General features: G+C 42.2%; 1 pseudogene; it reads left to right on the top strand.

Annotated features, from left to right (window-relative positions):
- Window positions 1-23,625, top strand: part of LOC146806168 (olfactory receptor 51A4-like) — a 37,059-nt pseudogene that overhangs the window by 9,122 nt on the left and 4,312 nt on the right.

The raw sequence follows: 23,625 nt of genomic DNA, 5'->3' as shown, positions 1-23,625 counted from the left end.
TGCAATTAGCCCAGGAACCCTTCATACAATTATGGGTAAAGTTCCCACCACATGGGAAGAAATTCCATTTTGGATTGCATGAACAACAGAGCAACCTGAAGCAGTGTTTGCCCCTAAGACCAACGTAGATCCCAAGGGGTCCCAAGACAAATGAAGAATTCTCACAATGTGCCTACCACTTGGTATGGTTCCCATAGTAGAGGATTGCGCCACCTGGGATACAGTCTTTGCTTCCAAATATAACATATGGTGCACCATTCATTACTGCTGAAATGAATATGGGGATGCCCATTCCCTGGATTTGGAAGTGAAATTAATAGGCAACTTTGCTGCAGTTTCCTCAATTGTTTTAAGTAATATTAAAGGGGAGGCAGCATCACTGGCAGTATGCCAATGCCTTACGCAGGATCCTGTGGACCCCAAGTGAGAATTACCAAATCTGATTGCTAAAACCTATACATCTATAGGTCTAGATAACTTGGGAGCCAGGCCAAAAAAGCTGCAGCTTAAAGGTAAGTATAAAATGGCTAATACCAAGTAGACACCACAGACTACAAAAAAAAACCCGGGAAGAACAGAAAAAATAAAGAAAAACAAAAATGCATGATCGAACTCCGCAACTGGAGTCTACTGAAAAACATTATAATCGGCTTAACTATGGTACACTAAAACAGAGTGATGTTTGTCAGTACGCTGATACACACCCTTCGCTTTCCTTTCAGGACACACCTGACAAATGCTCAGAGTGAGTTGGATGACCGGAACACAGCCATCAAGAGTATACAAAATCATAAAAGAACTCACTACTCTGGTTTGACATCAACAAAAAAAAGGAAGCAAAGCTTCAACAACACAAACCCTACTTAAAAAAGAAGAAAATGGTATTTATTTCCAGTAAATATGCCACACATATTGAGAACACTCCTTCAGAACAAGATGTAGGCATTGACACTGGTAATTAATGTAAAGACAGAGGCCCCCTGCTAATGAGGTAAAAGTTCCTTAAGGCAGGGCTACATAAGTCAGTGTACATATTTAAGGCAACAATAATAATACAGAACAATAAAACATTTGAATGATCAATAAAAAAAACAACAGAAGGATTGGTTAGAAGAAAGAACCAACAAAACTATTTGTCTTCAAAAAGTACAAAATATATTTTATTAGTAATCATTTCAATAATAAGGAAACCCAATCATACTGTTCCAATCGTATCTACAAACACCCATATCATACAGTCTACACTCAATTTAAAAACAATATTCTAATGACAAAAGATTGTTCATAGATATTGATATTTAGTGTTCATTTTCATAGGCAAGCCATGTGGCACAATAGAAATGCGCGTTTCGGCACTAGAGAGGTGTCTTCGTTAGGAAAAGCCACAATCAGACTACGGTGATATCCTATTTTTATGACAGTGGTCACCAAGTTGTATCCGTCAGTTGAACAGCACAATCTCTTCTTAAAACTGTAATCTTTGTAAACTTAATAGAGTATGCACCAAATGCAGGTATGAAGGTTGCAGGTATGTCAAACCTAATGTAATGTTGGCATAAAGATGCTTTGAGACAAGGTTAAACCGATAATGGAGGATTAATCTTGATACATTGTGTTTCTCAGATTAAATGATTTTTGATATTGCTGCACTATCTCCGGATAAGGGAACCCTCCTCACACTGTAATTGTGTGTGAGGACTATTAAAGTTGACACTGGTAGACAGCACAGCAGAGGTCAAGATAGCTTCAAGAGTTTCTGGTTTCCAGAACAACTGATACATGTTTTCAAGTTGAAAGCCCAGATTGACGGATAGGCCTCCTGACAGACTTTATGATTTGGACACCCAAATTGAGAATTACATACCATGCACTATTAAAGTAATATTTTCGGAACAGTTAACAACCACCTGTGATATTCTCTTGGCTGAAGTGGATTGGCCGCCAGAGTTTTAGAAAAGTCCCACTTGGAGATGTAATCATACCATCATTCTCTGATCTTGTCCCTGAAGTTGTTAAACATGTGTATGCCACACAATTGGCTCTGGCACAGGGCCCGGCATTATATCACAACAAGCATGTTGTAATGTAGGCTGGGATAAGGACTTACCTTATCACATTATACTCATAAGCCCCAGTTCACAAGTGCAAGCACAATATCCAATTAAACATGAAGCAAAATGCCAAATTAGGGAAATCCTAACGCAATCAGAGCATCAAGCAGGTCTGGGCGTAGTTCGCGGAGTTTTGCTACGCGGAACTCCGTGAAGTTACAAAAAAACTCTGCGAAGTTCCGCGAGTGGCAGAGTGCACTGCCGGTCGGGTAGCAATTCTTCTCAAGCGGCAGCTCACGCACTTACCGTTCGTGATCATGAACGATCCCGAGCGGGGAAAAAACGCTGCTGCACATCGTGAAGCGGATTTTTCTGCACCTAGCGAGCTCCGCGGAGTGCGGAGTGCGGATTGCAGAAAACTCTGCAAACTTCGTGAACGGAGTAAAGTTCACCACCCAGGCCTAGCATCAAGGCACAATAGAGCCTTGTATTTTAGCAATCAGCAATTCGTTATTTTCGGTGGCTAAACAAGACTGTTTCTTTCACTTAGTCTTAGACTACAGACATTTAAACAGCCAAACACAAACTTTTGCAATTTAAAATTCAAATAGCACCTCTCTAATGAACAACATTGATCGCAAAAATGTAAAACCACATCCACCAAACAACGTCAAAAAGCTTTATTAACTTTTGGGCTTTCTGAACTTTGGTAGAACATTAATACCAGATTATGTATAACAGGGGGATTGTATTCATCCTGACTTTCACAGAGCACGTTGGGCATCAGAACACACACAGGTTCTCAAAACACTGCAAACTGACATTATGGCATACAGACACTTATGCACTCATGTCAACAAAACTAACTTGGTGATTTGCATAATTGCTGGCTCCACTTGTTATACATATGTCAAATATAGATACTGTACCTATTATATAGAAATCACATTTATACTCCAATTTATAAATGCGTTTTCCATCAACAGAATTCTTTTTTACTTCAGTCAGCTGTTATAAAGGAAAGATGGTTGGCAAAGGGGGGGAAACACACACTAGTGGTAGCTCCCATTCCAGCCATAGAGGTTTTCATCAAGGCAAGCATCCCTAACACAAAAGCCTTACATAGAAGATGAATACAATGGGCCACCTCCTTACTGTTACTATGTCCATGATCGCACTTTACAAACTAAAGCTAGCTGAGTTGAATGTTTTAATTCTGGCACTAGTAAATACTGATCCTAAATTCCCCACATTCATAATGAGTGATTCGTATTACTGTTTCCAGTCTTTTAATGAAAAAGTTCATTATTGGAAGTTGAATGGATTCAGAGATTCTAAAGGAAACACTATCAAACACAAATTGCTTGGGGGACTAGTGACACAGCTTAAAGATTGCTTGCCACAGGATCATGTAATTCATACCTTGAGTCATCAGGGTGTTGGAATACACATTGCAGAGAATACACTGGCTGATGAACCCACCAAAGTGGAAGTTCAGACTGCTGTTATAGCTGCAATTATTTGTTCACACATGAAGGTGGATGATCCCATCATAGTTGCTGTCACTGCTTCACTCAGTGGCACTCAATTTCCTGAAAAATATTTATCTAAATACTCCTATCTATGGTGTGCTCAAAGCATACCTTTTGCTCATATTCCAGGGGTGGGTGATCCAGTGATACCCAACCAGGACCACAAGCTAGAATTAGTCAACGCTGCTCACTAGGGATTAGCATCTGCCCATGGAGGTGTGGTGGGTAAAGCCTTCTTACAACATAATTGCTGTTTGTGGCTTGGTATGTACAACCAGACTAAACAATATATCCTCAGTGTTGACATTTGTCAGCAAATTAAAAGTTCCAATGCAGCTCGACCACCAAAGAACCTCTCTTGGTTTCAAACAAACCTCTAACATGATCTCTTGGATCATTGCAGACCTCTGCATTCTGATGGTGCATTTAAATGTATTCTATTGGCCGTTGATTCATGCTGTAAGTTTCTATGGGTGTGGCCACAGCGATTGGCCGATGCTCAAACTGTTATGAAACATTTGCTGTTTTTTATCAGAACATATGCAATACCAGCATTCCACTCATACCAGTGAATAGCGTGTGCCTCTACGAATTAGCTGGATACCATGAGAACCCTGGATGTTGATATGCAATATTCCACCCCTATCATCCTGAGGGAAATTTGATAGTGGAAAGGAAGAGCCATGACTTAAAGCAGTCCTTAACAGCTAGAGAATTAGGTTCAGGTTGGAGTTCTATCTATTATTTGTTTATGGTCCAGAGAGTTTTAAATAATCAGCCTTGAGGATCCTTGGGGCCCGACTCCCTATGCGGTCCTTTTTGGCATTCAGATGTACATTCCAGATCTTAAAAACCCAGGCCCAGTGGCTGCAGATATGCCTGTTAACATCAATTAATGTTTTTGCTGACAGTAACTCCAAGACTTTTGAGATGAGCACTCAAATTAAATTTCCAAACGTGCTGCCGCTGACGAAGTGAAGAAGCAACCAGCAAATTCTAAATAGCTCGCTGAGGTTCGGGACCTAGTTTGGGAGAAGATTATTGTCAAGAAAGAATTAGGTCTATATACCGAGCACCGGTGCCAGTCCTTGGCATTCAAAGTTCCAGAACTGTGACTTTGCTACCACTTGCAAGTTGTAGAAACAAATGTTTTGTTTTCAATAGATTTGATCAAGCTACATCATGTGCCAGTCCTGCAAAATAGGCCACAAGTCTTCCTGGGTAGCTCCTTGTCCCCTTTTGCAGGATATCGCTCAACAAGCATTAAATATTACCAGCATTGCTAGTCCCCAGCTAGGGACTTCAGATGCTGAAATTTCTAGTTCCATTTGCTACAGCTAATACAGGGCACATATGCATGAACCTACAGTTTTTTACTGCCACTCCTAACAATGAAGTTGTATATTACCAACCACGTTTGGAGGTGCCTACCATTTCTACTTTACCACCTGAGGTCCCTGTTTTGCACAGACTACCTCTGGTTACTTAATGGATATTTAGATTCCTCATTTACTTACCTACATGATGTGAATGCATTTTTCCTTTGGCATATTTTCCTATTGATTGGGATTGAAATTGTTACAGTTTTGTTTCTTGCTTCTGAATGGACATTACCTTCCAGAACGCTCTGATCCAGAGCTGGTAACAAAGGTGCAGATACCTCACTCTTCTTCACATAAAGTGCACAGAGACCTGTCTCTTGTGAACCTTTCTGCATTTCCTGTCTCTCATGGAATTGTTTGGGATAAGGACCCTTTTTTATATTTTTGGTCCTACAGAAACTTTACAGATTTATTATGTGTTTAATGTTGTCATGAATGAAATATTTACTCCTGGTTCTACATTTGTTGAGTGCGATATAGAGAATGTCAGGTGCATGCTTTCTGAACTAGAATCTTATACAGTATTTGAAACTGAAGATTTGTTTTTAAATTCAACTGATTATGCTGAATATGATCTCCAATATTTACATAGAGCTGATACTACTTGTACAGTTTTTAATTACTCACAAAGGTAACATTGGCCGACGCAACTGTTGGGTAGTTCAAAAACATATTTGAAAAAGTTGCATATTTTTCTGGTCACATCCCTTTAGACCTAGTTTCTTATTTATTTACACTTACCATTATCCCGGCAAAGAAAAATATGCTGATCTAAACGAGATAAATTTTATTCTAATTCACTTATTTCCCAATTGAACCTACAGGTCTATGTAAAGTGGAATGAAAACATTGAGTTAAAATCGTTTTGGGGAATACAAAACTGGCAAGTCCAGGGCACTGATGCTCTATTTAGAGATTATATGATCCCTAGAGAAAGGATATTTCTGAACAAAACAGTGCAGCAAACGACGTGCCTAGGTTTTGGCTAAAATTCACGATGTAAAAACACCTAGCATTCCCTCTCTTGCACCTTTTGACAACTATTTGCAAAGTTTACAGAAGAACAGCTCAATAGTATGATATAGAATGGTACATATAACTTAAATTTCAGGTTCAGACAGGTGGTTATTGTGGCCAGTTAACGCTAATGGATGTAATGCATATTTTTTTAACTCAATGGTTTTTAAAGCTAGCAGACCAGACCCACCGGTATATGTAGTTGCAACATTCAAGGATGGTTACCACCTATAGTGTAGTAAAGTTATGCCAGCAGTAGGTTACAGCATTCCACCTTACCTGCAGTTATGTATCATCTATCTCTCCTTTCCAATTACATGGACTTACATGATTTTTTGTTGGGTCCTAGGTCACCACGTTCTAATCATTTTATATATGCCACTTACACTGAACTTTGAAAACATTCTCAGAAAGAAGCTGCTGAATGCTTAAAACAGATTAACAGGACTAATTTGGAAAAAGCATTGGCGGTTGTGGATAACGGCATGACTACATTGTCAACTCACATTTATTCTTTGAATAATATTGTATCCTCTCTTCTCCAGCAAGGGCAAAGTCCGTTAAAATCAATTATGCACCTGATTTAGGCATTGCAGGTTTGAAAATTAAACCATGTTCCATGGAAATATCTGAACGTGATGTAGTTGTTTTTGCCCTATAGTTTAACATGCACACAAAGATGGAGGTCAAAGAAAGATATAATTTATGCAATGTTGAACAAAGAGCATTTATAAAACTTCCCCTTTACAGTAGCTGACACACCACCTGTTGTATGGTTAATTGGGGGTTATTTTCGTTACCAATATCAGCAGTTAATTTTACATCTTGTTTGAAACATTTTCAAGTAGGCAGGTAAGAAGCTATGGGGGAGAGTTTTGTCCACCAAACCTGGTTTTTCCCCTTAATTGCAGATTTTTGAGTGGGGAAACTGAATTCTTCATTAGCTGAAAGAAATTTGAAACTTCGTTTGGCCATTCATTATTTCATAAAGAGGAGACACTACATGGGGCATGTAATGCTTCCATGACTAATTTAGTTATCTGACGGGCATCCCAGTCCCATAGATTCAGCTAGTGTTCCCATTGCTTTCAAATAGAAGTTACTAAATCCCGATTGACCTACGTTGTTGTGGAATGAAGGCAGGAGTGCCATACGTGGTAACAGTTTCTAGTGTTGTGACTTGTAATAATGTGTTATTTCCACCCACACACACAATTAGGGAAGTTACCCTGTGGCCTTGATTCCTATTACTAACATTAACTTTGATAAGTTAAGCTGATTGGGAAAGCCATATGTTTTCATAATTTCATTGCATTAACATCTGCATGAGAAACCTTTGTTCAAGTTACATGGTGTTCCTCTGAAATACAATTGCTATTGAGTACAAACTTGCCACAACATTATGGCGAACTTGTTCACTAAGTATTAAATGAATCACATACTGCAGGAGTGGTACAGCTTTTTAAAGTGATTGGGTCTGCCTTTGATAGTACATTCCAGACTATATTCAGGGTGTTTCTTAATTTCCAGTGTATTTGGAGGCATTCCACTTGGGTTATTTCTAGTCATTGCTATTTTGGTACTATTTTTGTTGCTCCACAATGGATGTTCTACCTGGAGACCAAATGGTGATGGACTTACCACATGTCCTGCCATGTCGTGAGCATATGACAAAGCACTTTGGAGTGTCTTTACATCAGGAATTGAACATGAACTGCTCTTTGTTCTTTTGACCTTTGTGGTTACATTGTGGCAGCCTGTGTTCAGCTGTCTGTGGTGCCCTTTAAAGTTTGCACTGGATCTATGTCTTGCAATGCTATTGGTTCAATCTACAGATATGGATCTGCAGCGATCGGTGAGAGCTCATTTTCAGTGCTTTCCTATGAGAGGTGCCATTGCAGCAGGCTCTTTCAATGACCCATTATCACTGGTCGGCATGGATGTTGCATCTCCTGGATTCCAGGGATCTGGCTCTTCAACTGTGGATACACTACCAGCTGCCACACTATAAGCATCTGAGGAATGGGCTTGATATGACCATGTTTATTCCTTGGAACTTGCTCTTCAGGCCACTGTGGGTATATTGTCTGCAGATGCAGGATGCTTCCTGGACCCCACTGTCTCTATGAACATGGGAAACGTTTTGGGAGCCTCCTAGATTTTCAATTCGCCCCTTATTTTGAATACAAGCTGACCTTTATTCGTTGGTATTAGTTGTATGTTTTTGTTTGCCATTTTTATGGCTTTTATCTGCTTTTTTATTAAAGTATATTTTGTAATTGTTTAATTGACATTTATAGGTTAATCAGTATGCTATTAATCTTGAGAGGAGTCTCTCTCCAGAAAGGAGAGGATGTAGTGAGGTGTATTAGGGTCTACGCTAAGTCTTCATTTTAGTTTCACGTTTTAGCTTGATATCTTTTTTAATGGTGACTTTTTTACATGTTTTACACTAATGCAATAATGTACTGAGAAGTAACTGTACATGCAGCTTCTGTCTTGGTAAGCATTGCATAATGTGATGCGTACACTCTGTTCAAGGCTTAGCACATAGAACATGATGTCCTCGCATTTTTTTTCCGGTTGGATCAGCTCTAAGGCTCCAGACAAACAATTGCAGCAGCTCGGCACGTTTGACACAGTGTAATATGAATGGTGTTTTTATTATATATACAGCCAAAGCTATATTTAGCAGAAGATCGCTTCTGCTAGGATTATCTGGAACGTGGTGCACTGTGACTGAGATGCAGCCCTGCTGACTCTGACCTCTATCCTGGAAGGGACGATAACCTGTTCTACACAGAGCGACTTCCTGGCACATCGTACTCAGGTATGGGGGTTAGGCTATAATAGAACATGGAACACTTGCCCTTGAAACTCCTCATCAGCACCAACTACAGCTTTAGTGGCACCCTCATCTATCAGTCTCTCGAAAAACACATCCAACTTTGGCAGCGCCATCACAGACTTTGTCGCCTCACCGATCCTTGACTCCAGTGCCTTCTTCCTCCCCAGTGCCCTCAACAGCCACCTCATGGACCTCATTGATCCCAACACAACCAACCTCTTCGAGGACCTGTCCAACCTTTGTCTTACCCAGCAAGTAGAAAGCCCTACACATATTGGACCCCCCCTTTAACAGCTTCAGAAACTTCACAGTAGACAACCACCTTTTTGGATCAAACCTTCCTTCAGCTTTTTCATCCCATACCACTGTAGAAATACCATTGTTAAATCTTCGCTACAGGATTGAGACAAGATCTCAAATGCATCCTGATTTTCCAAAACCTACACCACCAGCTTTGGCAAAACAACAAACTCCCTGAATCTATTTTCAACTTCAATACCTGCCTCACAATATTTTGGCTCCTCTCAAAATCAACAGAACCAGACAGCAAGCAAACTGATACACAGAGCTGTTCATGTTCACCAAACACCACTGCAAACAACTTGATTGCAGATGTAGACAAAGTCAGGAAAACACCTACAAATCTGCCCTCAGACTCAACCATTATCAAATTGGAGCCACAAAATGCTCTGCTGCAACTGATTGCATCAGAAGCAGCATCAACAGTGCCAAAGAAATCTTTGTGAAAGTGAAAGACTGCCCCTTTCTGGTGGCAAACTCTACCAGCATAACCCTCTCTCAGAACCTCTGCAGCCAGCTGTCCCTATTCATCAGGAACAAGAGCACCAGGATGCATCAAATCTTCTGGACGTGGTTTCTGTTCTGTGGGGGTGTTCTTCAGGTGGATGCAGTGGGCAATACCTTGGGAACCAGGTATTGAATGAGTCACATACATGGACTGGATATACTAATGATTATTGAAATGTGTTTATCTATTGTCTATTTTTTTTGTCCTCATTTGCCTTGTTTCCACCCTTCGTCCTTCTATTGATGCCAGCCTTGGGTTAGCTAACCTCAATCGCTGTGACCGAGGTGATAAGGTCTAGGCTCCCAAGACAGCAAACATGCCACCTTTTGGCGAGACCTCTTCCATGCATCCACCACAGACCCTTCCCCATGTCCTTCTGCTCGCGCAGAGAAGACTATACACAGCAGAGGCAGAGGAAGGCTTAATCATTGGACCGATTCCTCCAAACATAAAGTTCCCCTAGACACAAAGGGAGTCCAAAATTCATAACTTGTTTTCCCCTGATCCGAAATGTCCAAATTAGCAATATAACTCATAGATTTCAGCCAGTCCTCCAATGTTGGAGATGTCGGAGATACCCACAATTTAAATATCTCCCTACGCGCTAAAAGCATAGCATAAAAAAACAGTTTTGCACAGTCTTTAGTAACAAGCTTTTACATTCTATAACTCCAAAAATAACCAAAACAGCGCTTACCTTAATCTGCAGGTTTAGAGCGCTAGCCAGACACTTACTTACTGCCTCCCAGAAGAGCTGTAGCTTCGGACAGTAGAGAAACATATGTAGGTCATCGGCACTCTGACTGCTGCACTTTGGACATACCACCATTCTTCCTGACCAAAATTTAGAAAGCCTTTGTGGAGTTCAATACACCCTATGTACAGTAATAAAAATGATTCTTCCTCAGATATGCGGGGTTAACTGTTTTATAAAGCGTAGACATAGATAATTGCCATTGGTCTTCCAGCTCGGTCTATCGTAAGCATCCTCCCCACAGATCCGCCGGCAAGGTAAACACACCGTCTTCCATCTCCAGAATCATCCAGTACCATAGTGCGATTTCTTTTTTAAACACTGTAGTAGAGAGAAGCTTTTCCTCAAATTCATTTGGTTCTCCTAACTTTACACCCATTGTCTGAAATCAACTTTGAACCTGAAGGTATTTAAACCTTGAAAGCCTTGAGCCCACTACCCGTTCGCACCAGTTCCACGAAACCAACTGACCCTCCAACAACAAGTGCTCCCATCTTAGAATACCCGCTTCTTTCAAGGGTAAAGCCAGTAAGTCTTTTGTCCATTCAGGAGAGCCTGGGACATCCCAGATCGGGGCCCAATGACTAAAATATTGTATGATTTTAAACCATGTTTCCGCCATCTTCCTCAGAATCTTCAACCTAACCTTCTTAAAGTATTTCGGATCAGCGAATTTAAACATGAAACCGACTCCAGCTCCCTTCTCCTTCATAAGCATCACTCTAAACATCCTACCTATCTCTGAATATAAGGGGATGTCCAGTAACATTCTACCATTTTTTAGTGAAAAGGCCCAGGAGTAAAGCATGAAATCTGTAAGAACTAAACCTCCCTTCACCAGCCTCCTTCTGAGTTTGCGCCAGGATATTTGCGGCCCTCTTGATGCCCAAATGAACGAGCTTGCATCGCTGTGTAACTTGACAAACCACTCCTTTCTAAACGATAAGAGGATTGAATCAAACAAAAAAGGTAATTTCGGAAGCACGATCATATTTACTAAGTTCACTCTACCGAACAGAGTTAGCGTAAGATGCATCCAGCTCCGAATATTAGCACAGATCTCTTTTCTAACCCGGTCAAAATTAACCTTAGTGTGGTCAGCAATATTTTGAGTGATCCTTACTCCCAGATATCTCATTTCTCTCTTAACAACAATCCCCGTCACACCCATATTCCAACTCATCACTTCTGTCTTGTCTTCGTTAATGTCATAACCTGACACTTTGCCAAACTCGCTTGTTAACTTCATCACAGCCATCATGGTTTGTGGAAGGTTTGTTGTAAAAATTCAAACAATGTATCTATTGTCTTGCTATATTTTTAAGTTGATGATATTTACACAGCATGTTTCATATTATATGTATATTTTATGCATGGTGCATATGATTTTCATAAACCGTAATCATTCTTTACAGTTTTAAATATACTCCTATAATAGGTATGTAAAAGGGGTCCCTCTGGGGTGTTCTCATTGTAATTACAGGTAGTTGAATGTGCTTATTTGTCAAACTGTTTGAGAGTAAAGGGGTCTCAACAAACAGTGGGCTTCCTTTTCATTGCTTGAAATATCTGTGTCACCTCTTAAGTACATCTAGAAAGTTTGTGTAAGCTACATTTCTTAGGAACAGGATTTAAAAGCTTTTCTTTCAACAGGTTTATATGCACATATTGCATGCAAAAATTATCCATCACTATATTCTTTAAAATTCTGTATGAAAAATGTACATATTTTCCAACTTTTACTTACTTACATCCCCTATTTTTTTAGGTGCGCCACTGTTTCCCTGCTTCCTTCCTCCTGCCTCTTCTGTATACAAGTTACAAGTACAGCATCATCCGTGCCCATGGACTCAACATCATAACCTATGCTGACAACCCCCTGCTCATACTCTTCTTCTCTGACAAGACCCCAAACATGTGTACCAGTTTTTCTTGCTGTGCGACTGCACACAATGGATGAAAATCAACTGCCTTAAGCTCAACACAAAAAGATCTTCAAATAGCTCCCCACCAACACTCACAGACCTATCACTTAAGCAATCCAATATATGTTGGAATCAATGCTCAACTGACTAGGAGGGTTAGGAGACTCCAGCCCAAATAAATCTCAGAAGCCGGACTCAACCTTCCACCCCACACTCAAATCACCCTGCACCTCAAAGAGCTCCACTGGCTCCTCTTCATCCACAAACAAGCACTCCTCAACCTCTTCATACACATACAAAGCCTTATACAACATTGCCCACATGTAGCTCAACAACTTCCATAATTCTACCAGACATCTCAGTTCAGCTGGACTACTACTTGCACCCCCTGCTTCAGCCGAACCAGATTGTGTGGTCGTAACTTCTACCTTGCTCCTGAAGCCTAGAATGACCTGCCCCTGCACATTTGAAACACATCTGTGGTTAGATTTCGCACGAAAGTGAAGACCCGGCTCCTCTCCTAGCCCTGACTCTGTCTCAGTGCATATAGCTTCTGCCTCAGTGCCAGAATACCCTCCTCGGTAAGTTGTGCGCTATAAACATAATATAACATAAAGTAAAGTCACTTATGACTGAATTATTGCAATGTGTAGAGCTTAACACCTGCTTCTGAAGAGGCATCCCAGCGCTAACCAGAAAATGACTATGGCTTAAATCAGAATCTACCTGAAGAGATAGTTTTTCAGTATTTTTCTAAACAGGTCATCAGAGTTGATCTTTCTTTGATCCAATGGGAGCTTATTCCAAAGTTCCACTGTAAATAGCGAGAGGGAGTGTCTGCCCTACCTGGCTTTGCAGACTATAGGAATACATACACAGTACCTGATTTGTAGAGCAGAGCACTCTGGTGGGTACATAGTGTATGAACCTACTACTGAGACAGGCAGGTCCTTTTTTATATATTTCTCTAAAAGTAATCAGCAAGGCCTGAAATTAATCCTTTGATTTTTTGCAGCCAGTGAATTTGCTACAGGTAGAAAAAGATGGACTGCCAAGTGGGGTGTTTAAGAGCCACACAGCAGCATTTTGAACCATCTGTAATTTATTGTTGGGACCCACTGAGACCTCTATATACAGATGTTTGGCATAATTTAATCTAGAGGTTACCAGAATTATTTTCCATGTATGCACTGGGAAGAATGTTAAGGTTTTTTAAAAATAATTTTACAAGGCAAAGCCAGAGGCTGTGATTACCTTGATTTGGGGTTTGAAGGATAACTTCTGATCAAATTTTATCCCCAGGTGTTCTATCGCAGTGGATGGAACTGGGGGTTCCCTTAAATCTGTTGGTCATCAGCTCTATAGGTCCAATGAAGAGAATTTGCAGACGAATAGTAACTTTGATTTGTGACAGTTAGGCTTTATACTAGACCTAGTGGAGTTTGGAGAGTTCTGCTAGGTGGAGCTCTGCAAAGTGGAAAAACACACAGCTGCGCTTGGTGGAGTTCCACAAGCGGTGGAGTGCAATAAGTCATGCAGCTCGCGCTGACCTTTTGAGCCAGGAGTTTGTCCCATGCAGTACAATTAGCACGAATGCACAATGTGCAGCGCAAGGTGATGCTGCCTCTTCCTGCCCCTTGAATAGATTTTGCACTTGAGCGGCAGCTTCCTGCATGAGAGCAGCAGGTTTCTCAATGCAAGCAATAGCAACCTGCCGCGACCGCCTGCATTAAGAAATCCTGCCGGGAGGTGGTCGAGCATATGATTTTTCTCACTTGCGCTTGCCCACCTAACATTGACAAGCCGTGCAAGAGGATAATTCAGCTCCGCACCACTTCACTGAGTTTTTCAGAACTCTGCCCGAGTGCGCAAAACTCCACAACCTCTTCCAGCAGAGTGGAATTCATCGCCCACACCTACTTTACACAACTCCTCTGCATCCATCTAGCTACTGCAAGGAGACAACCTCTCGATTACTGAATTGTGAACCTGGTAGAAAGTAGTTGCGTATCATCATCTTGTGGCACAATTGTATCTATTGATTTTTTTTTTTTGTTTTACATAGAGCAAACTTGGCCGGAGGGTATCAGAGCACTTTACAGAGTATGAGTACATTTCATTTGCAAGAAATACATAATATAGAATAGTTGAAGGAAAAAGATGTACCAAATAGTTCAGAGGTAGCGATGGTAGGCAATTTCAGGCATTGGAGGAATGTGCAGTTCTAGTCAGAGGTAGTGTTGTTCTGGCTCTTTGACGGTTGAGAGGGAAGTGCATCAAGGATGTCAATTATTATATGAGGGTGGATTCAGGTATTTGTTGAGAAGAAGTATTTTAATATTTTTTTCTGAAGTGTAGGAATGAGTGATTGTCACATAGATACTGTGGCAGAGCATTCCAAATTCTAGGTGCATTTCCAGGGAAGGAACTTGTGAGTGATTTTTCATTCTTAAATGTGGGTGGAATCAGGAGTAGTTTGAGCTTCACAGAGGCCTCTTTCATCCATAATTTATTAGTTTGTTTGCAAGGTAGTTGAATTTTTCAGTATAGAGAGCTTTGTCAGATATGCAGGCCATTTTAAAAATACTTCTTGCTTCAATTCAGTTGAGTTTCTGAAGTGTGGGTGTGATGTGATCATAACAGTTCTCTTCAGAGAGAAGTCTAGTCGCTGCGTTGAGTGTGGATTTCATAGGGACAAGGTTGTTTTTGGGATACCAGTGAGTGTTGCATTACAGTAGTCCAGCTGTGGGTGGGCTAGGGATTGTACCATGGTCTTTAGCTCTTCAAGGGGGATGACAGGTTCATGTTTTTGTAGGTGTGTCATCGTGTAGAAGGCACTTTTTTGATGAGGCATTAATATGGACCTTCATGCTCAGGGTTTTGTCAAGTGTAATCCCTAGTGACTTAACAGAGCTAGAGATATATAGTACAAAGTTTAATGCAGTTAGGTTATCCAGCCAAATATGAATGGAATATGATTTTCCTTTTAGTTGGATGAGGATGAGTTCAGTTTTGTTGGGGTTGAGCTTTAGGTGGTTGTTGGTCAGCCAGGAATGCACTATAGAGAGAGTGTTTAGGTGATGGATATTTTAAGATGACAAGATTATAATGTATAGTTGAGTGTCATCTACATAGAGATGATAGGCAATTCTGGCTTGTTTCAAGATGACTGCAAGTGGTTCTATATTAAGGTAGAGCAAGGGAAGGGACAGGATTGATGCTTGGGGAACTCCTTGTGGGACTAAAGCTGCTGATGAAGTGGAATTGTTCAGTTTCATTAGGTGAGATCATTGGTTCAGGAATAAGGCAAACCTCTTAAGGACAATACCGTTGATGCTTGCACGCTGTGAGATGGGGTTTAGGAGATTGTTGTGATTGATAATATCCAAGGCCACTGATCGGTCCAAGAAGATTAAGAGACAGGCCTTGCCATCATCTAGATATTTGTGTAAGTCATCAGTGATGTTTACAGTTGCAGTCTCCATACTGCAGTCTTTCCTGAAAAAAAGATTGAAAAATTGTGAGAGCATACATTTCTCAATAGTTTTGGCCAGAAGAGGGAGATTAGTTATTGGTCTGTAATTGTTAAGTTAATTCTGGTCAGCATCAGGCTTTTTAATGAGGGGCACGGTTCGGCTGAGTTTAAAGGATGACAATGGAGAGCTTCTGGATAGGGAGGGTTTGATGACTTTAGTCGATGTTGGGGAGAAAAGAGAGGAGGGAAAGGGGTCAGATGGTGTGATGATGTCTTCATGGATGAAAGAATTTTGATGACTTCCTCCTCAGAGAAATGTTGTAACATGTTCAGGTTGCATTGTTTTTCAGTTGCATGTGATTGTGGTCTGTGTTCTGGCTTACCAAGGAGGTGGAATTGGGTGACCACTATTGGTTGGAGGTGTGGCAGTGGGGGGACCATCTTCTGAAAATGAGGCATCATTGGTAAGGAGAGAAGAGGTGGAGAGGTCGAGTAAGAGTTTGATGTATGTTTCTTTTTCGGAGAAGAATTTGGCGAACTGTTCACAGCGCTTAACAGTCATCAGTTGGATGTATTGGGTAAGAGGAGGTTTGCTGTTTGATGATGTTGAAATGGTCTATTGGTCCGTTTCTGGAGTGGTCAAGTTGGGATCAAAAGAAAGAGCATTTCTCTCTGTAGATATGTTCTTTTTGTATTTTAGGTGTTCAGCTTAGAGGAGAGAGAGATTGTTCAGGGAGGGTTGTTGTCTCCAGTTTCTTTCAACTTGCCTAAGTCATCTCTCTTTGTTAAGGTCTCGAACAGTCAGGAACTGGAAGGGAGGGTCTTGAATATTTGAGTTTTTTTGAGGTGACATTGTCAAGAAGTTCTGTCATTTTAGTGTTATAGTGAGAGTAGAGGTCATCAGTGGAAGTAAGGAGAATGGTGGGGATCCCCTATTATAACATTCACGCCCCAATTTGGGACTCGCAAGGTACTCCGGAATGCCTGCAGGACCAACTATCCCAGCCACTTAAGAGGGCAGGTTGCAGGAGATGGGGTGACCTCTGTGTTGACTCGCGTCTTATGGGCTGGGAGGCCATAGCGGCTTTGACCAACGGGTCTTTAACAAGATTTAAATATTATCAACTTTCTGCCTGGTGGTCAGGGCAGTCGCTGGTGTTTGAAGATGAAAGGGGGATTTTAGATGCTGTCTGTAGAGGCGGAGTTTGGAAACGGGAGGTTTCGTTTTGGTATAGGTCACTATTAGGTGTAAAAGAGACTCTGAACCAGGAACTGGGGGGCCTTTGGGGCAATGTTTTATGTGGCGGTCAGGAGAAGGTGCAAAAAATGTGGATGGACTCATTCTCTATCTCACAGAGTCTAATTAAACCAGCAAACCTGAGGAGAAACCACCTGTTTACGGCATATAGGATTTACTGGACCCCGGCAAAGTTATCTAAGATCACGTCCAATAATTATCGTTGCCCCAGATGCAAACACCCGGCAGCGGACGACTTACATATGTTTATAGAATGTTCAGAACTCTCGGGTTATTGGGAGGCGGTCTGTGGTTTCTTGGAAAAGGTTTTAAAAACCCCCATTACATGTTCTCTTAGACTGGTTTTCTTTGGTTTGCTACCAAATTATAACATTAATAATTATGCCTCACAATTTATATTCTACGTGATAGTTATAGCCAGAAGAGAAATATGTAAAGAATGGAAATCAGAGCCCCCCCCCAGATTTGCTGATTGTTTAAAAAACATCATGATGGTTAGCAAGTCTGATATGGCCTGTGAGGCCGCAAGTGTTGAGGGGGTGTGGTCGGCACTGGTTGCTTGGTTGAAGAACTAAGGATGGTCCTATGATTATGCCAGAGGTTTGTGGTTTAGTCCTCCCGGGTTCCAGTTTAGTGAATGGGAACGGGAGTTGGACACGAAGACAGCCTACCTCTGGGAGATCTCTTTTTTTCCGCACACTGTGTTAAGGGCGGTAAGGACATCGGAAAGTGTGAAAGGTATGGGGATCTTCCACCTAGAGTTTAAACCATCTGGTGGCATGTATGAGGACAAAAAAAAAAATCAGTGGAAGTAAGGTCCGATGGAGTTAGAATTTGGGATTTTTCTATTCCAGTGCTAAGGCCGATTAGTTTGGGTATGGAACTTGGATTGGTTGACATTGAGATTGAGTAGGATAAGGTGGTGATCAGTTGAGTCAGTAGGTAGGATGGAATGAAAGGATATGGTATTATGGTTGAAGATGATTGTGTCGAGGCCTTTATCGTCAGTATAATTTTGCAGTGTTAGGTGAGATCTTTTGTTTACAGGAGGGTAGATAAGGTCTGTTAGATACTCGAATAATTGGGGGTTTTCACCTGGCAGGTGATAGATGATGTGACATTTGAATACGTTGGTGCTTTTGGAGGTGATATTAACTCTTAGATGTTTGAAGGTAGAGTTTCTGGCTGTGCAGAAGGGTATGAGACATAGGTCATTTTTGTGTATGATGACTATTACACCTCCAACATGATCCTTGCGGTCTCGGCAAATGATTGAGAAGCCTGGGGGGGGGTGAGGAGATCAATAATGGGGGGATGAGTTGTCATTCTAGTCAGGTGCCAGTCAGTATGCAAATGTCAATTTTATGTAGTCGGTTGGTTTCTGCTATTTCAGTGACATGGTTGACTGCTGACCAACACTTTAATAGTGTACAGTTTAACGTGGATGGTGATCTCGGTTTAGAATGATTAGGATGGATAGTAGTTAGTTGGGCAGGTAGTCTGGGGAGGGATTGGAGGAGGGCAACCTACTAAGGCCCATGATGACTGGAATCTTGAGGAAGCAGGTTTGGCAGGGAAAGTTTTCACATGTGTTGGTCAGCATATCAGCTTCCAGCTGCGACATTCCAGTATTGATGTGTCTGGGTTTGAGGTGGTAATGAATGTAGGGGAAAAGTTAGAGCATGGGGAGTCAAGGTGCATATTTGTGGTCTGATCAGAGTTTTCCATAGTGTGTGATTGGGAAGTGAGTTGGAGCAAATCTTTGCGTCCTTTTCGTAATGCAGATTTTGCATCACTATATTTGATTTTGAGTTCCAGATGGGTGACTATGGGGATCAGTTGAGAGGCAGTTGGAACTGTGGCAGACAAATAATTGTGCTATTTGCCAGTGGGGTTTATGGTTGGATCTAGCCTGATGTGGTTAAAGGATTGTAAGAATTACGGTGAGGTCATTTGGTCTAACTGTATAGGAAAGTTAGGCCTTGATGGAGGAGGAGCTCATTTTTGGCGTATGCTCATAGCTTCATGTGGTTTAGGGATTGGGGGTGGTAGGTTCCGCTGGGAGAGGCGAGAGTGAGGAGATATGTTCTATGGGGGAGGAGGTTGAGTGATGTTGAAAGGATGGCACAGAAGTTCAGAAAGTGGTGAATTGGCAGTCAAGAATGGAGAGGTACTGTTCCGAGGATTGGATTTGGATATTCCTGTTAGTCTATATAGATATGTACGTTTCACCATCAAATTTCTGGGTCGGGGATATAGTGAGTTTGGCTCCATATGGTATGTTAGTGGTGTTGTTTGCACATAGGTGCTTTAGGAGGTTACCTCTCCATTTTGCAGGATTCTTAGTGTAAAAGATGAAGTCCCTTATAAAGTCTTCATGTTTCACCCTGTAGTCAGTTTTAGTTATTAGTGTTTCTGGGTGTTCTTTGAGGAATTTGTAGTTTCTCTGAAATTTTATGCAGCATGAATTGGGACCATATCTTTCCATGGAGGTTCTGTCTGAGTCCATACTAAGGAAAGAGGAGAATAGTTTTGGGATAGGGACGGGGGAGTTGGTAGGTAAGAGCAGCAGTATGAGATGGTAGTATTCATTTGTGCTAAGAGGGTTCATTGCAATAATTGCTAGGAAGGGAGGAAATAAGGCACCTACTTTATGTTAGTGTAGTTGGACTTTTAAGAGCCAGGTTTAGTTTCAGCATTCATCTGGTTGAATGAGGGTGTAGCACAGTTCATGGTTGAGGGGTGTCAAAGTGTCGAGCATGAAGGCGGAGGGTTAGACACCCGAGGCCAGTTCAGAAGGCTGTAGTATGTGGCTCATTAAGGTTTTATTTAGTAGGTTGCAATTTATAATTTAGCCACTAAGTGGTGCTCCAGCGCAGTGGATTTAGGCATAACCCTTTTATTTTGCCCTGAGTGGAGTAAAGAGATCTGGGCTGGGCTGGAGCCGGAGTCCTTTTTTTGTTTTTAGGAACGATTCTGGAATGTAGGAGGAAAGATGGCCGCCATGTGAGAAGAGAGCAAGTGGCATGTCAGGGGCAATAAACCCAAAATGGCAGTCATCTCGGGCCACACCAACCTGCTCAAAAGAAACCTATGCAGATTTCTAGGTTTCAATAGCTGCAGAAATCTCACCTTATTACATGCAGGGACTGAAGCTGCAATACTGGATTTCAGGTAGGTTTGCAGGTAGAATTAGTGTAATGCAAATAAAGCCCCAATTTTAAAGGTTTGTGAAATTAGGAAGGACCTAGAGATCAAAGGCCCACATCTCATGAGCTCTGCGCTTGGTGCGTCTGGCTGATGGCAAAACTGAGTGTCAATTTTTTTATTAAATATAAATCTGCTTCATTAACCAGAGGGCCTGTTTCTTGGAGGATTACCAGTGTCTTGTGCTTGAGGCTGCCACATTTGATAGAGACAGTAGGAGGGTGCTTGTTTGGACAGAAGGGACTCAGACAGCAGCCGCAGTCTCATCAGAGGCGTTACCCTCCTAGAGTGCTCCCATGTGCGGCAACAGGGTCTCACGGCACAATGACACCAAGATTCCATCATCTTATCTATTGAAATATGTGGGACTGAGGGTGAATTCTTGAGAGGCAGTGTCTCGGCTCCTTATAGCTGGAGAAGTGGGGTGTGCATTGCTTGCTCATGATCAAACAAGAAATATTTTAACCATTGCCTGGCCAGGCCGCTCACTCCGGCCTCCTCCAAGTGCTCCAGCAAAATTGAGTGGGGTATGATTTCAAATGCTTTAGATAGATCTAACAGGATTACCACATATTTTGTTCCCTGGTCTAAGTTGGTTTAATGAAAGCAGAGACCTCCAAAAAGACAAACTAGATATGGAACATTGGACAGAACATAACATAGCATAACATAACTAAACATGACATATAACATAACATATAGCATAACATAACATATAACATAATATAACATAACATAGCATAGAAGAACACAACATAACATATAATATATAACATACTGTAACATAAAACATAACATACAGCAACATATAGCATAAGATAGCATAACATAACATAAGATAGCATAACATAACATAGCAAAACAAACCATAACAGCATGACATAACATAGTATACATGCTTTTGTTGATAGAAAACAATTACAGTTGCTTTGCAAATTGTTAGATCTAGGGGTCTCTAGTTGGCAGGGTATGTACCACTGTCCAAGTAGGGACCCTTGCTTCTAGTCAGGGAAAGGGGGATACACTGTTAAGATAACCCCTGCTCACCCTCTAGGTAGCTTGGCCTGAGCAGTCTAGGCTATCAAAGTCAATGTGTAAAGTATTTGTACCAACACTCACAGTAACACAGTGAAAACACCACAGATTTACTCTGCACCAGTTTTAGAAAAATAAGGTATCTTTACTAAAAACTTCACAAGACCAAATACTACAGAAAAACCAACATACAATTAAAAAGGTTACTTTAAACATAGTTCAAGAGTTTGTAGAAAGTACTCCAGGATGTAAAAATCAGTGTCCTGCACAATGCGACTCTCAATGCACAAAATGCGACACTCTCGTGCCCAACAGTACCTGTAGTTGCACTAAGGTTCCCAAAAGCTATAACAAAGAAGATGGCAAAGGCGATGCGATACTCCTGAGACCTTGGGGAGGCTTTGCAGCAGCCCTGCTTCACGCAGCAGAGGTGGATGCGCCGGCTCCGATCTGTAGGGAGAGGATGCGATGACTTTGGCTTTCGTTGCGTAGGTTTCTTAGGGGGAAGCTTGACGCACAGGTACGGTGCGACGCTCTTCGATGGGGCGCGATGCGCGGCGCGGCGTTGACTTCTGGCGCCGCAACCCTCGATGCGCCACGGGACGGGACACTGCGTGGACGCACACAGCGACTGGATACTTTCACGCACCGGCAGTGGTGCGGCCCACAAACTGGTTCTGCGACGACCTTCGCAGTGTCAGGAATCTTCACGCACCGGGACGATGCTCAACGCACTCGGCGATGCGGGGACTCCGGGTGCTGCGATGACGCCGCAATGAAATTCTTCTTGCACTCTCGATCTTGCAACTCGCAACCGGATGATACGACCCTCAAATGGATGATGCGATGGGTCTTGTTCACGCTTTCTGCTTTCCAGCTCCCAAGCACAGCAAAACGACCTCCTGAGGCCCCAAGACTAGGCAGGTCAGAACTCCCTCAGCAGAGTTCCAGGGGAGCTGGTGGTGAAGTCCTTTTGTTCCTGGGACTTCTTAACAGGGAGCCAGCTCTCCTCAGGCCCTTGGAGATCAGAATTTAAAGAAGGGGACACAGCAGAGTCCTTCCCCTCTCCTTGGCAGCAAAGCAAAACAGCAAGCAGGCAACCTTCTCCTCTTCAGTTCCTTCCAGCTTTCTCCTTGGCAGAGGTGCCTTCTTAGTTCCACAGTGATCTGAAATTTAGGTGTTTGGGGTCCTCTTCTTATACCCCTCCAAGTCTTTGTCTCTCTTTGTTTCAGTGGGGGGATTCCCCTGCTCAAACCGGTTCCTGGGTGTGCTCTGCCCTGGAGCACCTGGTTCCTTTCAGAGTGAGGGGCAGGGTCAATGGACGCCCAGCAGGAGGTGGAGCCTTCTTTGTGCTGGCAGGGGCAGAGTCCTCAGCCTGGCCAGCAGGGGGTGGAGCCGGCATTGTGCTGGCAGAGGCAGCCCTATTCAAAACCCAGGGGCTACTCCTCCCACCCATCTAGAGCAGATCTGCCTATTCACCCTGCTGCTGACTCATCCAGACTCCTGGAGCCACCTAGCCCATCACAAGACACCAGTCAGCCAATCTGCACACAGGCACACAGGAAGGTTAAACGGGAGAATAGCTACTTTCTAAAAAAGTGCTATTCTCACACAGTGAATTTAAAAACCATCTTTCTAAAAAGATGTATAATTAAATTCTGAACACAAAGATACCAAACTTGGATTTTCAATCTTGCCTTTAGGGAAAGATAGGCATGTAAACAGCCTCCCTCATTCTGTCCTATGGGCAAGATAGCCTCTCAGCAGTGAAAAACGACAATGGCTGTAATTCACTACCAGGGCATGTTACACACCTCAGTACATGCCCTACCTTTCAGATACACTGCACCCAACCCAGGGGGGTACCTAGGGCCACCATAGGGATGCCTTACATGTACAGAAAGGGAAGGATAAGGCCTGGTCAGTGGTTGCACTGGCCAGGTCGACATGGCAGTCCTGGACTGCACATAGGCACTGCAAGCAGGCCTAAGACATCCTTGTAGCGCTACTCCTGTGGGTGGCACAACCAGTGCTGCAGCCCACTAGTAGCATTTGTACTACCAGCCCTGGCACTCTCAGTGCACTTTACTAGGGCCTTACAGGTAGAACAAATATGCCAAACATGTATAGCCAATTACATCACAATTTCACTAGGGAGCACTTGCACTTTGACACTGATCAGCAGTGGCAAAGTGCCCAAAGCATCTATACCAGTAAACACGACATCCAGCATAGCATCAAAAATACAGGTGGTAGAGGCAAAAAGTCAGGGGTAACCATGCCAAAAGATGCCAGGTCTAACACAATTGTTTATGTATTTCATGGTTGACATC

Source organism: Triturus cristatus, chromosome 8 (genome assembly GCF_964204655.1).
Source record: "Triturus cristatus chromosome 8, aTriCri1.1, whole genome shotgun sequence".
NCBI classification, from domain to species: domain Eukaryota; kingdom Metazoa; phylum Chordata; class Amphibia; order Caudata; family Salamandridae; genus Triturus; species Triturus cristatus.
Note: the sequence above shows the minus strand (reverse complement) of the source record. Positions and strands in the feature narration are given on the sequence as shown.